General features: G+C 36.1%; 1 long non-coding RNA gene across 1 annotated transcript in view; it reads right to left on the bottom strand.

Moving 5' to 3' along the window:
* The window catches only part of LOC309491310, a 36,977-nt gene that overhangs the window by 7,574 nt on the left and 14,656 nt on the right, over nt 1-14,747 (bottom strand). Inside the window, exons 3-4 of the long non-coding RNA XR_014203015.1 lie at nt 10,073-10,117; nt 4,442-4,495 (exon numbers count right to left, since the gene is read on the bottom strand). This is a non-coding gene — a long non-coding RNA (uncharacterized lncRNA). The remainder of the gene's footprint in view (nt 1-4,441; nt 4,496-10,072; nt 10,118-14,747) is intronic.

Raw genomic sequence — 14,747 nt, 5'->3', positions numbered from 1 at the left:
GTGCGTGAGTGTGTGTGTGTGTGAGAGAGAGAGAGAGAGAGAGAGAGAGAGAGAGAGAGAGAGACAGAGAGATTGATCACATTGTGGGAGATTCCTACAGAATGCCTGGAATCTAATCTCACACAGGACTGGAGAATATTATTGGCTTGACCTTCCACTGTCTTTCTCTCACATCAACACACACATGACTGGGATGGTATCTAGGTGTCATGTTAGTATTGTGGTATGCAAACCTTAAAATGCAAATACAATGGTAATGGTATTGCAAGATATAAAATTAATCAAATCTTATTCACGGTCACATATATTCAAATTCAACACACATACCGCGCTAAGTTTCATATCAGTGCTTCTAAATACATTTGGTTCACATGACCAAACTAAATATTCAGAAGTGAAAATAAAAAAAAATGACTAGCAACACCTTGGGAATCACTAATAACACCATAGCAACTGTGATAAACCATTCAAAACACCTTAGGAACTGCAGAAACCCCTGACAACCACCTAGAACACCATAGCAACACCTTAGAAACCACATAGCAATGTGCTAAAAACACTCAAAACACCTTGCTAACTGCAGAAAACCCATGTCAAACATATATGATACCATAGCAACACCATAGCAACCACATAGCAGTAGGTTAAAAACACTTAGAACATCTTATAACGTGCAAAGAAACTCCCTGGAAATCACTTAAACGTTAGAACACCCTAGCAACACCTTAGGAACCACACAGCAATGTACTAAAAGACTCAAAACACCGTAGGAACTGCAGAAACTCCAGACAACCCCCTAGGACACCATAGCAACACCTTAGCAATGTAATAAAACACTCAAAACACCTTAGGAATGGCAGAAACCCCTAACAACCAAATAGGACACCACCATAGCTACACCCTACCAACCACTTAGCAATAGGTTAAAAACAAACTTAGAAGTGGAAACCACTTAGAACACCCTAGCAACACCTTAGAAAAACAATCAAATCACCTTAGAACCGGCAGAAAACCCCAACAACCGTTAGGATACCATAGCAACACCCTAGCAACCACACAGTAATGTACTAAAACACATTTGTACTATAAGCACACTTTAGTGTGCTACGCGACACCCTGGGAACTATCCGACCCTGGGAACCATCTTGAAAAAAATTAAATAACAATAATAAACAGTAATAATATACAACAATAATTATAATTATAAAAACATGAAAAATAATTAAATATTGTTATCTGTCAATTAAATAATCATATTGCCTTAAAAAAAACTGCCAAAAAAGCTCAACAGAAAAAGTCGGAGTCAGAGATGCCGATGAGAATTTTCATGATCCTTTATGGTATCATCACATCCACGTCTCCTTATGAGTATATTTTCCTCTTCACATCATCCCATTTCCTCCTCGTGTCTCAAACCTCACCAAACCCTCATCCTCTAAACTCCCCCTCCCCTCTCCGTTCCTCCCTTCCAAATCCTTATCCAGCAAATGAACGCATCAGTCACAGCTGACGTGATTATCAGGACGGGTTATCACCTCCTGTCGGTCTGCGTTTGGCTGTTAGGAGCTCCACAGGGCAAAAGCCACTTGGACAGCCACATTAACACTGTTAGCCATTTCCATTTCTTTAACTGATATCTGGCACAAATGGATCCTGTGCAAAAAAAAAAAAAAAACAGGATAGTTTTTGCTTTTAAATGTGCTTTGAAATTCAATACATGTCATCTGACGTACATCTAAACATTCGTACTTGTAATTTCTGTGGCACTGAAAAAGTTTAGAAAACTCCGCCATTGCCAAACAGATACAGTAAAACAGTAATATTGTGAAATATTAGTACAATTTAAAATAGCTGTTTTCTATGTGAATATACAGTATGTTTAAATGTAATTTATTCCTGTGACCAAAGCTGAATTTTCATCATCATTACTCCAGTCTTCAGAGTCACATGATCATTCAGAAATCACTCTAATATGATGATTTGCATTTATGATTATTATCAATGTCCAAAACAGTCGTGCAGTTTCATATTACCGTGGAAACCGTGATATACATTTCTTTCCAGGATTCTTTGATAAATAGAAAGTTCTAAAAGAACAGCATTTACTTGAAATAGAATCTTTTGTAACAATTTAAAACCCTTTACAGTCACTTGTGATTAATTTAATGCATCCTTACTAAATAAAAGTATTAATTTCTTATTAAGCTCAAACTTTTGAATGGTAGTGCATGTATTATTTGCATTAATTATAAGCTTAAAACTCACTTATTTACTGTGGCTTTTAAAGAATGAATGAATTCTTTATTTTTGTGTATATTATGTTATCGATTGTAATTGTATTGATTATAATCTAATATTCTTTTTTTATTCTTTTATTTCAGTTCCATAAAATTATTTTTAATAGTTTTAGTCTTCCTGAACAATAACGGGCACTGAATCTCCATCTAGAGTTTGTCACAGTGTGTGTCAGCAGCACACGGTTCTAGAACGCTTGTATTTGAGAAAACGGTAAAGGTTTTCTGGTTGATCTACTGTGTGTCTGTGAACTAACTGGGGTCTGTATGCAAATATGATTTGTCACTGCCACTGTTTCAGCGTTTTGGAACCTGCCACAGGAAATATGAAGCTCTCTAATGTGTCACGGACCACTGCTGTGCCCAAGCAGAAGGAAAAGCGAGAGTGTTTCCATCTCTTGTGTGCCCCCGCACACACACACACACACACACACATTGTATCATGGAAATCCCACAGATTACAGGCCACTGTTCACATAATTGCTATTCCACAAACCAGAGCGTAATCACGGTTTCCTGCGTGACGAGTCGCTGCCACTGCACCCAGAAACGTCTTTATAGAGTCCGGGACCGCTGAGAACACCAGCCAATCAGCAGGTGTCCTGGAACTGGTTTTGTAAAGCATATTTGCATGATTTTGAAAAATGCATAGAGCACTGTCCAGTTGATCATCATACTTAACGTGTTTTCTTGTGTTATTGTGGACATTGCAAACCAGATGTGTTTTTATTCAGATCCTGAGATATAAGAATATCCAAGATTCTCTTCAAATTGGTGCTCTGCCTAAATAGTAGTTAAGCAAGAAGTTTAATTAGTGTAAAATTCATTCAGTCATTGTTTATATTTATAAAGCACATTTAAAAACAACCAAGTTTGACACAAAGTGACACATAAGTGACATAATGTACTAAAATACATAGAACACTTTAGGAAGTGCAAAACAACATCCTGGTAACCACCTAGAACACCATAGAAACACCCTAGCAACTACACAACAATGTACTAAAATACATAGAACACTTTAGGAAGTGCAAAATAACATCCTGGTAACCACCTAGAACACCATAGAAACACCCTAGCAACTACACAACAATGCATAGGACAGCTTAGGAATGGGAGAACACCACCATAGAAACCACACCACCCTGGCAACCACCTAGAACACCATAGAAACACCCTAGCAACTACACAACAATGTACTAAAATACACAGAACACTTTAGGAAGTGCAAAACAACATCCTGGTAACCACCTAGAACACCATAGAAACACCCTAGCAACTACACAACAATGTACTAAAATACATAGAACACTTTAGGAAGTGCAAAACAACATCCTAGTAACCACCTAGAACACCATAGAAACACCCTAGCAACTACACAACAATGTACTAAAATACATAGAACACTTTAGGAAGTGCAAAACAACATCCTGGTAACCACCTAGAACACCATAGAAACACCCTAGCAACTACACAACAATGCATAGGACACCTTAGGAATGGGAGAACACATCCATAGAAACCACAGCACCCTGGCAACCACCTAGAACACCATAGAAAAACCCTAGCAACCATATAGTAATGTACTAAAAACGCACAGAACACTTCAGGACATGCAAAACCATCTAGAACACCCTATCGACTGCATAGCAACACCATAAAACTTAAATAAAGTTGAATTAAAGCTATATATAAAGATTTGAAATTAATAACAATAAAAATGGCAACAGCACATAACAAAATGACAAAATGACCCAGAAAGATGATTTTCTGCCAGTCTGCACCTTTGAAAACGCGTTCCCACAGTTCCAGCGGAGATCTGATAGATGTTGTCTTTGACTAGAGTAAAGTTCATCTCGACTCTTTGACCCTACCCAGACACCGTATTCATCCACACAGGCCACATTGAGCCCGTTGCCGAGGTGAGCCGGACTCTCTGGCAGGACTTCAAACTTGGCATAACAAACTGCCATTGTAACTTCCTGTCTTTAATCTGGGAGATCAATGCATGTGTCTTTCTTAATCAAAACTCCCACAGCGCGCACACACACGGCAGTCGTTTTGATCTCAGTCTCTTTTCAATGGGCTGTTTGATATGGGATAATATCTAACCTGAGCGAGGTGACTTGTGTAATTAAGGTGCGCACCTGTGCATGCCAGAGCCGCCCGTCCCGATTCAGTCCCAAATCCGCCATGGATCACTAGGAAAAAAAATAGATAAATGATTACAAATATAAACCATTTCTCACTCTAAATTAAAGACTAAATCAAATCAAATTGTATATTTTTACTAGTGGTGTCAAAATATGGTGCTGACCAGAAATGTATGCACCTCTTGATGGAAATGATATCACAGCATTTACTTTCATCAAGAGGTGCATCAATGTTTTAAGGAAGCTTGTTTCCGCCACAGAATAAAACATTTTAAAAGATAATTGCGACTTTTTATCTCACAATTGCAAGTTTACGTCTTGCAATTCTTATTTCTCTTGCAATTTTGAAATTTTTTCTCACAATTGTGACTTTATACATCACAATTCTGACTTCTTTTCTCAGAATTGTGACATATAAGCTCGCAATTGCAAGTTAAAAAGTCAAATTTTAAAGTTTTTTTCCTCAGAATTGTTTATATCTCACAATTCTGACTTTATAACATGCAATTTGCAACATAATATCATGCAATTCTGACTTTATATCTCCCAATTGCGTGTTATAAAGTCAGAATTGCAAAATATAAACATGCAATTCTGAGGAAAAAAAGTTTGCAATTCTGACTTTATATCACGCAATTCTGATGTAAACTAGCAAGTGTGAGAAAAAAAGTCAAAATTGTGAGATAAAAAGTTGCAATTACCTTTTTTATTTGTTTTATTCTGTGGCGGAAACAAACTTCCATAATTTTTGCTCCAGATCTTGTATTGTCCATCACTCTGTAACGTCTCCTCCAGCAAATCACAAAGATTTTCAGTGAATTTAAGCTCTGTATTTTGTTTCTGTATTTTTTAAATGATCATATTTTAATGACAGTATATTTATTGAACAAAAATTTATTATTTTATTTATCAAATTGGACCGAAAAAAGTGCAAACTTAGCCAAAGTGACTAAAAAGTAAATTATTAAAAACATAATTTTAGCTCAAGTATTTGTACCAATAATGTGTGTCTGTGGGGTCAAAGGTCCACCTCAAAATCTCATACATTTATACGATTTTTAAACAAACAAACCCCTTTTTCGATGATTTATTTTCACACAAACTCCATCAATGTTGAATAAAACCGAGATTTCTTTCAGGACGAGTGTTTACGTCAGGCTCTGCTGGAGAGATGCTGGGCTCTTGTGTTTGCTTTGCCGAGTGTAAACCTGCTTGTGTTTGAGGATCTTCACACCACCGGTGCCGGTCAAGCCTGTGGATTTACACACCGGCTGTTGCTGCGAAACGACTGGACTTCTCACATGTTTTCAAGACACATGCGGAGGAACTATATCTGAGACACAAAGTCTGTTACTGTTGACTGGATGACAAATATCTATTAACCAACTTGAGTTTTCCAGGTTTTTCATTGGTTTGCTAACATTCAGTTAAATTCTATTAAACCGGTGCCTTTTCTGAAATTTCTAATGGATTCTTAACTATTTACCAGACAAAGTATGTTTTTCCCTCTCAAGGTAAATTAACATAAAATAAAATGTTGGCATATTCTGAATGTGTTCTGATAGGAACATTTCATTACAGTTGATTTGATTTGATAGAATGATTTTTAGTGTTAGTGTTAAGGATTTATTCGTTTTTTGCAGTACAAAATAGCATTTATTCTGCAGTTTACTGATTTATTTTTGTGGCATTTTTCACATGTAACAAAATTAAAGTCTCTTTTGACTGTGTGTGTACTGTGGCACTGCTGGTTACCCAGCATGCTTTGCAGCTGTGGTCAAATCAGAGCCAATTTGATATAATTAAATAGGAAAAGTGTGTGAAATGGGTTTATTAAAGCTGATTACATTTGCAGATTTCACTGTAATATTACATTATAATGTTGTTTTTTCCTAGTTAAGATACGTGAGTGTTATGCAGGCTTGTTTGTTACCGTTATGCCTGCTTTTATTGTACGGTTTCTAAACATTGCCATTTGAGTTGGCATAGATGCAAACTTTTGCACTTGGTTTATAGTTCACTGGCCTTGTTTCTACCACTATATCCCCCTCTGCAATGTGCAATCTCTCACACAATTCATCTTTTTACTGAAAACCATCAGCTGTCAAATTGAAGTGGTGTGGAGCGAGCCTTCATTCTCGCTACTGCTTCTCACTTATCCATTTAGCAGCGCCGCTAATCACAGCATAATGACTAAACGAGCGCTGTGACTCAGCAGGAAACGGCCAATGTGTTTAACATCCCAGTGGCTTCATGACTCACGGCTTTACTTGGCAAACGCGCTCGCGTAGCCAACCGTGCGCTAACTCAACGCACCACAGGAGCTTTCCCACAGACGGCAGGTGAAATGCCATTTATAGGGGATTTTCTTCACGTTTTCCAGCCTTTTAGGAGAATGTTTCATTTGGACATTTCTTTTCCATGCGTTTTGTGCGCGTCAGGCTTTTCAGAACATTGAGTGTTTAATTTTAGCATTGCCGAATTCCAGAAATTCCAGCTTTGTTGACGATCCAACTCTTTGCTGACTTAAGATTTGTTTTCAGCAGATTCTGCCTTAATATCCATGTTGTGTATGTCCAATTTCTGTGGTGTTTTAACAGACATAAACAATGTTTCTCAGAGCTTTGGCTAACTTTCTGGCAAAGGTTCTCTCAAAGTTATGAGCAAACGTTCCAGTAACGTTCGGTCAGTGTTATCTGGTCTTTAATAATGCTCTCAAATAGTTAGCACAAAAACATTATTTATACATTGTTTGTTTTTAAATGTATTCGTCTGACATTTTTTTTAAATGTTACAACTGGTTTCGGAATGTTTAGAGAACATTCAAAAGTAACATTCCCATAATGTTTCCAAAATAGAATGTTCCTTTAATGTTCGAAAAAAAACGATTTAAAACATTTAACTTAAACGTTCTTAGAACATAGTTTTGTTCAAAGCGAGGGGAGGTCAAACCGCAATGCATGCTGGGTACTGGGTGGACAGGCGCTGCTGGAGAAATATCACCGGTTCTGTCAATCAGTTAACTTACAAACGAACTTGGAGATGTTTATGTGTTTATGCTAAATTGATTCTTGTAATAAATGATTTACTTTTAAACAAGGTCATCAAACAAGACCTAACTTTCAATGCAACAGAAATGGTTCTAGTGTTGTTATTGTGAACTAAAGCCATTAAAAATGCTTTCGGTAATTGAAATAAAGCTAAAATAAAATATTAGATGAAAACTTAAACTTATAAAAACGTAACAACAAAAATTTGAAATGTTGCTTTTTGCAACTAACTGAGATAAATGTAAGTACTAAAGCTGAAATTAAAATAAAGCTAAACAGAAATATATAAAAAAAACGAATGCACTGAAATGTAAAATTAAAAGCTATACTATAATAGAACATAAATAATATTGAAATAACACTGATTTGAAGTCTAACATAAAATATGCACACTGAAGCAAAACAAAATGAGCAACACTTTTGTAAATTATTCTGATGTAAACAATGAAATGCATATTAATTTTTACATATGCATTCACTCGCTAAAGTGATGATTTCAGATCGTTGCATTAAAATGACTTAATGAACATGCAACCAGAAATGTAGGATAATTGACCCTATTATACAATTATAATATACAGTAGTGGCCCAAATTTACATGTGATCTCATGCATTTTTGCCATTTACATGCATGCAACAAGTTACAAGACGTAAACAAAATCTTAATTGGTTGCCAGTGTAAATGGCTCATGCAACACATTGATTCAAATGGAGACGTGTGCATGAAGATGACTGTGTATTGAAGCTTTCGGGAGCCATTTTAGACCTTTTTGGAGATGTTCATCACATGCCTCCCATTCATTACTTTACAACAAAGAAGGAGTGGTGACGGATGGCGGCGTTTAAAAGGTTTTGGACAGACTGTGTACACTTCATCGAGGGGTTAAATGTGTGCTAGGACGTGCTGTCTAGACAAAGGGCTTCCTTTAGCTACAGTGAACGAGACGAACGATACACCTGCATCTAAAGGTGAGATGAACATTCAATATGTGACCCTGGATCACAAAACCAGTCAGAAGTCGCACGGGTTTATTTGTGGCAATAGCGAATACATTATATGGGTCAAAATGATCGATTTTTCTTTTATGCCAAAAATCATTGGGATATTAAGTAAAGATCATGTTCCATGAAGATATTTTGTAAATTTCCTACCGTAAATGTATAAAACATTTATTTTTGTGAGTGAATGCAGCACAATCGGCAACATAAATGCACAACTTTAAAGGCGATTTTCTCAATGTTTCGATTTTTTTGCACCCTCAGATTCCAGATTCTCAGCCAAATATTGTCCAATCATAACAAACCATACGTCAGTTTTCCGATGATGTATAAATCTCAATTTCAAAAAATGTACTGGTTTTGTCGTCCAGGGTCACACATGATCTCCATCGGCATCGTCAAAAACAATGTATAATGCAAATAATAAAATGACATTAACTATATAATCATGTCAATTATCATAACTTATTATGTCCTAAGATGTCATACAAGTCCCCAGATTGTGTCTGTGACAGAGATTATCATATCCTTGCTGCATAAAACTATCAATGTCTTCTTTTTTTAAACACTTTCTCGTCAAATGTTGCACATTTATGCAGTTTTTTTAAACACAATCCACATCCCGAATGAAATTGTTTGCATTAATGCTTGTGATTTGCATGCTCTTTTTGTGGGAAAGGTATCGTTTTCGCATTCAATCCAGTGCAATATGAAATGCGGTTTGCAGAATTTTTTGATGCATGTTTGGTCTGACACAAATAATATGAGATTGTGAGGTTGGGCTTGCCGCTGATGTTTGTCCTGGCAGAACCGGAGGATGTTTTTCCTCTCTTTCCACTCCCTGCCACGACACATTTCAGATCTGTTAGTTGTTCTGAGGCCTCGTGCCATGTGCGTTTTACGATGTTTAGGAAATTATTTTTATTTATTTTCTGACTTTGCGGTCCGCTGCATGAGCCTTTTGCATGATAAAATATTTTTCTTTCGCTCTGTCCGTTTGAAACGTATAATTAGCAATTAAGCCGATGCCGTTTTCTTGGCAAGCCTCGCGATATTCCCCCCCTCCCAGAAATGATCCTGGTGCGCTTTTGATGACCCGCAGTTTTGTTCCCGGAAGAAAAGCAAATATAGGATATTGATCTACTACACAAAACGACAGCGCTCTTATTGCCTTTTCTCAAATAAATCACGAACGCAAACGCAATGACCTCAGGGAGCGCCTGTAAATTACGTCCACGAGAGATTCATTTCTCGACTCTGTAAGTCTGGTTTGAAGCTCAGTGACCTCTGACCCCTGCGTGGCGTGCCGTGAGAAAAGCGTCCTGCGGTTCACTACGGTCTGGCGTGGTTTGGTCTGCATGGCGGGGCACAGCTGTTTTGTTTTTATTTTGGTCGACGGGGAGTTCAGGAACTTCACCTTTTGCCAACATTTAATTAGAAAAACAAGCCCGCTTTGAAAACGCTCGACTGCCATTAGGATAAACGGTTCGGATGCCATATTTACTCATCACGATGCCTAAATGGCTTTTCTTAGATCACTGCCAGATTTGAAATGAAAATGTCATTGTTTACTCACCTTGATGTCGTCGCTTCGATCCTGTAAGGCTTCAGCTTTTGTGATCTGAGGGGAAAAACATCATTATTATTCACTTTTAAATGAAATACACCTTGCGGGAAAAAGAAAGTGTGTTAAGAAACAGTCATAAAAGCACCTTTAATTGCATTAATATTATATATACCGTTTTTTGTATATACTTTTAAGATTTGAAGTACATTAAAGCACACGTTAAATATAATTAAGTGCATTTCTGTATTTTAATGAACTGATTAAACTCTTGAGTCCGTCCTGCTGTGACTCATTTGCAGCTTTACATTGTGTTTATATAGAGTGTGATTTCCTCTTGCAAAGACTGACGCTTTTCATTGTGGTTTGTTCTTTGAGGTTTGTCCGGCCGGCCTGATTCTGTTTCTTTGGTGTTTGAGAAGTTCATTTTGTTCTGCTTGTGTATGAAGGGTGAAGCTCCGGGTCAGCAGTGGGTAATATTTAACCAGTGGAAGAATTCAGGGTGGTGGAAGAGTTTGGTGAACATTCTGTACTCACACTTGAACAAAAGCGCACACACTCGCTCTCTCTCTCTCACACGCACTCACACGCACACACACACTCTGACACACACACACACACACACACACACACACACTCTGACACACACACACACACACACACTCTCTGACACACATACACGCTCTCTCTCTCTCTCTCTCTCACACACACACACACACACACACACACACACACACACACACACACACACACACACACACACTCTCTCTGACACACACACACACACACTCTCTCGCTCTCACAGACACACACACAGACACACACACACAGACAGACAGACACACTCTCTCTGACACACACACTCTCTGACACACTTTTTTCGTCAGGGGCTATTTTCATAAATTGTCTCGTACATGCACATATTAATCTGAAGCCATCTGTTAGTAGGCTTGATAAGAATATTAGATTAATAATGTTGAATTTAACATTTGAAATGTAAGAATTAATCATATTAATAATGAATAAGTATAATGATATTTATTATTATAAAAAAATAATACAAAAAATATTAAAAATAAAATATTAAAATAAAATAATAAAATAAAATAAAATAAAATAAAATAAAATAAAATAAAATAAAATAAAATAAAATAAAATAAAATAAAATAAAATAAAATAAAATAAAATAAAATAAAATAATCCAGATAGTCAAAAGGGTCTCAGACGTCTGCATGAGTAGATGTTATGGTGTCTGTTTAAACACAAGCACAGGGTTAATTTCCACATGCAAAGGGAGGCGGTCAGGAATGCAAGGGAGTTGAACATTGATAGAAGATGAATTGATATTCATAAAGCATAATGTCTGAGGTAATACTCAAAGGTGTGAACACAGTTATGGAGAGAGCTGTGTGTGTGTCATACGGGACGCTTCGAGCTGCCAGCACAGATTATAACACTCCTCCTAATGTATATTTCTCTTGAGGGTCAAAGGTCAATTTACTCACTTTCAGATTTCTGTGGAGCAAGAGATGGGCTGAATTTGGAAAAGCATACTAAACAATGTTAATGTCATATAATTTATATTAATTTATGCATTAAGCATATCCAAAGAATTATTTATATTTTGAATTAGCTATTTTTATATTTTCATTTTTCATTTTAATCTTAGTTTAAGTTTTAGTACTTTTGTTATGGGCTTTTTACTTTTTTATTGCAAATTTTGTATTTTTATTTCAGTTTTAGTAATTTTAGAACTTCAACTTATTATTTAAAACATAATTTAAGTTTTTGTTTTATTTATGTATTGCAATATCAGAATAATCAGCATTGAGAGTAAAGGCATGATATATAAATAAATGGATGACTACATAAATTAATAAATTAATAAATAAATAAATAAATTAATAATAAAAATAAATAAATAAATGGATGACTACATAAATAAATAAATATATAATTAATTAATTAATTAATTAAATAAATAAATGGATGAATACATAAATAAATAAACAAAATACATAAATATTTTTAAAGTATATTTAAAATATGTTTATATATGTATATACAACCGTGGTTGAACTCATAATTAAAATACAGTAGAATTTAAGTATACATCGTAAACTTGTAATCAATGCAATCTATGAATTAAATCAGATTTATCTTTTAATAAAGTAAGTGTTTCATCTAATATTGATATTTTATTTTATTTTGTAACATTTGTATCGTTGCATTAAAAAAAAAAATTAAAGACTTTCATTCCAAACAGAGCCAAGAAAAATCTCATTCATACACAAAATATTAAAAGGAACAAAATGTTCCAGTCTAGATAGTTCGTGTAAACATGCCTTTATTAAATTGTATTGGCAATTAGCCTCAAAAGATTGTCTCATAAGCATTAATTAAGTTATTATTACTTTATATATATATTTTGCAGTGTTTTATTTCTATAAAACGGCGATTAAACACATTTGTTTTGAATTGCAGGTCACAGGTTATGTGTGTAATGTTTGCTCGGGGCTTTAGACGATCAACTGATAACCTGAAACAAACGCTCGGTTCGTCCTGAGCTTTTGTCTGGACGTCAGCCTGTGTGTGTTTGGGTTGTACGACTGTTTTGAAACCATCCCGACCTCCAATTCATGAAATGCCTTTGGTTTTATTGTTTGTTCCAAAAGGCAGATCCATCTTGATTATGTTAGTTTACATTTGAAAGGCTGGTTTTAATGTTTGAAGACGAGTCCTCACTTGAATGATGTTTCAGCGGTGAACGTGACGGCCCGTCATCTGTTATTGGAAACAGCCGGGAAAATGTTGTGTCAGATTACCTAATTGAAAGCATCCACTACATTTGTCTGCAAGAAGGTGACGTGCTTTAACACTGGTCCGAGCTCAGCCTGGCAGATGTTTATTTGCACATGTGAATCTGATGAATGAAAACGCCGGGATTTAGGAAGCGAGAAACATCGAGGAAAAAAGTTGTGATTTTTAGAGAGAATTTTGCAGGAAAAGTATTTCACACAAATGGATTTCCGGGAATGTCTCGGAGCATAAATAAAGAGAGCTGTGAGGAATTCACGACGACAACCATCAAACTGCAAGATTTGAACAACTATCATTTATTTTCATTGACAAATTCGTTTTTTCTTAATCTTTTGGTTTCTGTGAGCAACAAGAGAAAATAATTAAGCATTTAATTCATTGAATTATCCCCCAAAATAGTCCACATAACCACCATTTAATATATAAAAACATTCCTACATTGGACACAATTTCCAGCAAAAATTACAAAATCTCAATACGTTGCTGTCATATTTAATCACTCATACGCAATACAATATTTTGGACATATAGAATACTCTTAAAGGAACACGCCAACTTTTTGGGACTTTAGCTTCTTCACCGTATCCCCCAGAGTTAGATAAGTCCACACACACCCTTCTCATCTCCGTGAGTGCCGTAACTCTGTCTGACGCACCCACCGCTAGCCTAGCTTAGCACAAAGACTTGAGGTAAATGGCTCCAGCTAGCATTCTGCTCCCAATAAGTGAGTAGCTACTAGCTAGCTAGTCACGTTGGTTTTGTTGACGGAAGTAACAACGGTGCTTTTCAGGTGTTGCGCTAATCACTCCGCCCAAGTAGCAGTGCTTCGCCTTCTGAGAATATAGTTCCCAGTATGTATACGGTTAGAAGATGGCTGTGTCTCATGTGACCTTGTTATTCGTACACGCTCTGACTATACAAATCACAACATGTAAATAGGAAAATGTTGGCGTTATTTTGTCACTTATTGGGAGCAGAATGCTAGCTGGAGCCGTTTACCTCCAGTCTTTGTGCTAAGCTAGGCTAGCGGTGGGTGCGTCAGACAGAGTTACGGCACGCACGGAGATGAGAAGGGTATGTATGGACTTATCTAACTCTGGGGGATACGGTGAATAAGCTAAAGTCCCAAAAAGTCGGCGTGTTCCTTTAAGGCACCAATGACGATAACTGTAACTATAACATTACTCACACCGTGATGCAAAATGTTGTTCATCTGCCCACTCGTTGAAAACGATAACGATAATTATATTAGCATCCACACCAATGCACAATATCGTTCTGTTTATTATAAGTGCGCGCTACAGTTTTGTCGCTCTTTAAACTCTTTAAAGCAGGATGGATTCTGATTGGCTGTCGATGTTTTTATCGTTCATCAGCTGATTCCTGTGCAATTATTGTTATAGTTGTGATGTGGAATCAGAATTCTTAGAAAGACATCTTCTTTATCATTTTCAGTTTTGGGTTTAAATCGGCCTTTTATTGTTAGTTAACCTTTATTTTACACATCAACTTTTAATCCCAGCTAACAAAAATATGTTCTAAGAATATTTTGCCAAAGTTCCGATTCGGAATGTTCTCTGAGCGTTAAAAATGTCAAGTTTAAAAAAAAAAATTATATTAATGTTTCAAAACGTCTTGGTTATGTGAACGTTAAGGGAACATGCCATTTGATCATTCTGCAAACATTATGGGGAATTTTACTCTCGAATGTTCCCTGAAAGTTCGTTCTGAAACAAGTAGTAAAATAAAACTAAAAACGTTTGAGGAACATCCAATTATAAAGTTTCTGAAAAAAATGCTAATGCTTTTCATGCTACCGTTTTTAGAACATTATTAAAGGCCATATAACTTTGAACAAACATTCTCT

Source organism: Leuciscus leuciscus (assembly GCF_965113295.1).
Source record: "Leuciscus leuciscus genome assembly, chromosome: 25".
Lineage (NCBI taxonomy): Eukaryota > Metazoa > Chordata > Actinopteri > Cypriniformes > Leuciscidae > Leuciscus > Leuciscus leuciscus.
Note: the sequence above shows the minus strand (reverse complement) of the source record. Positions and strands in the feature narration are given on the sequence as shown.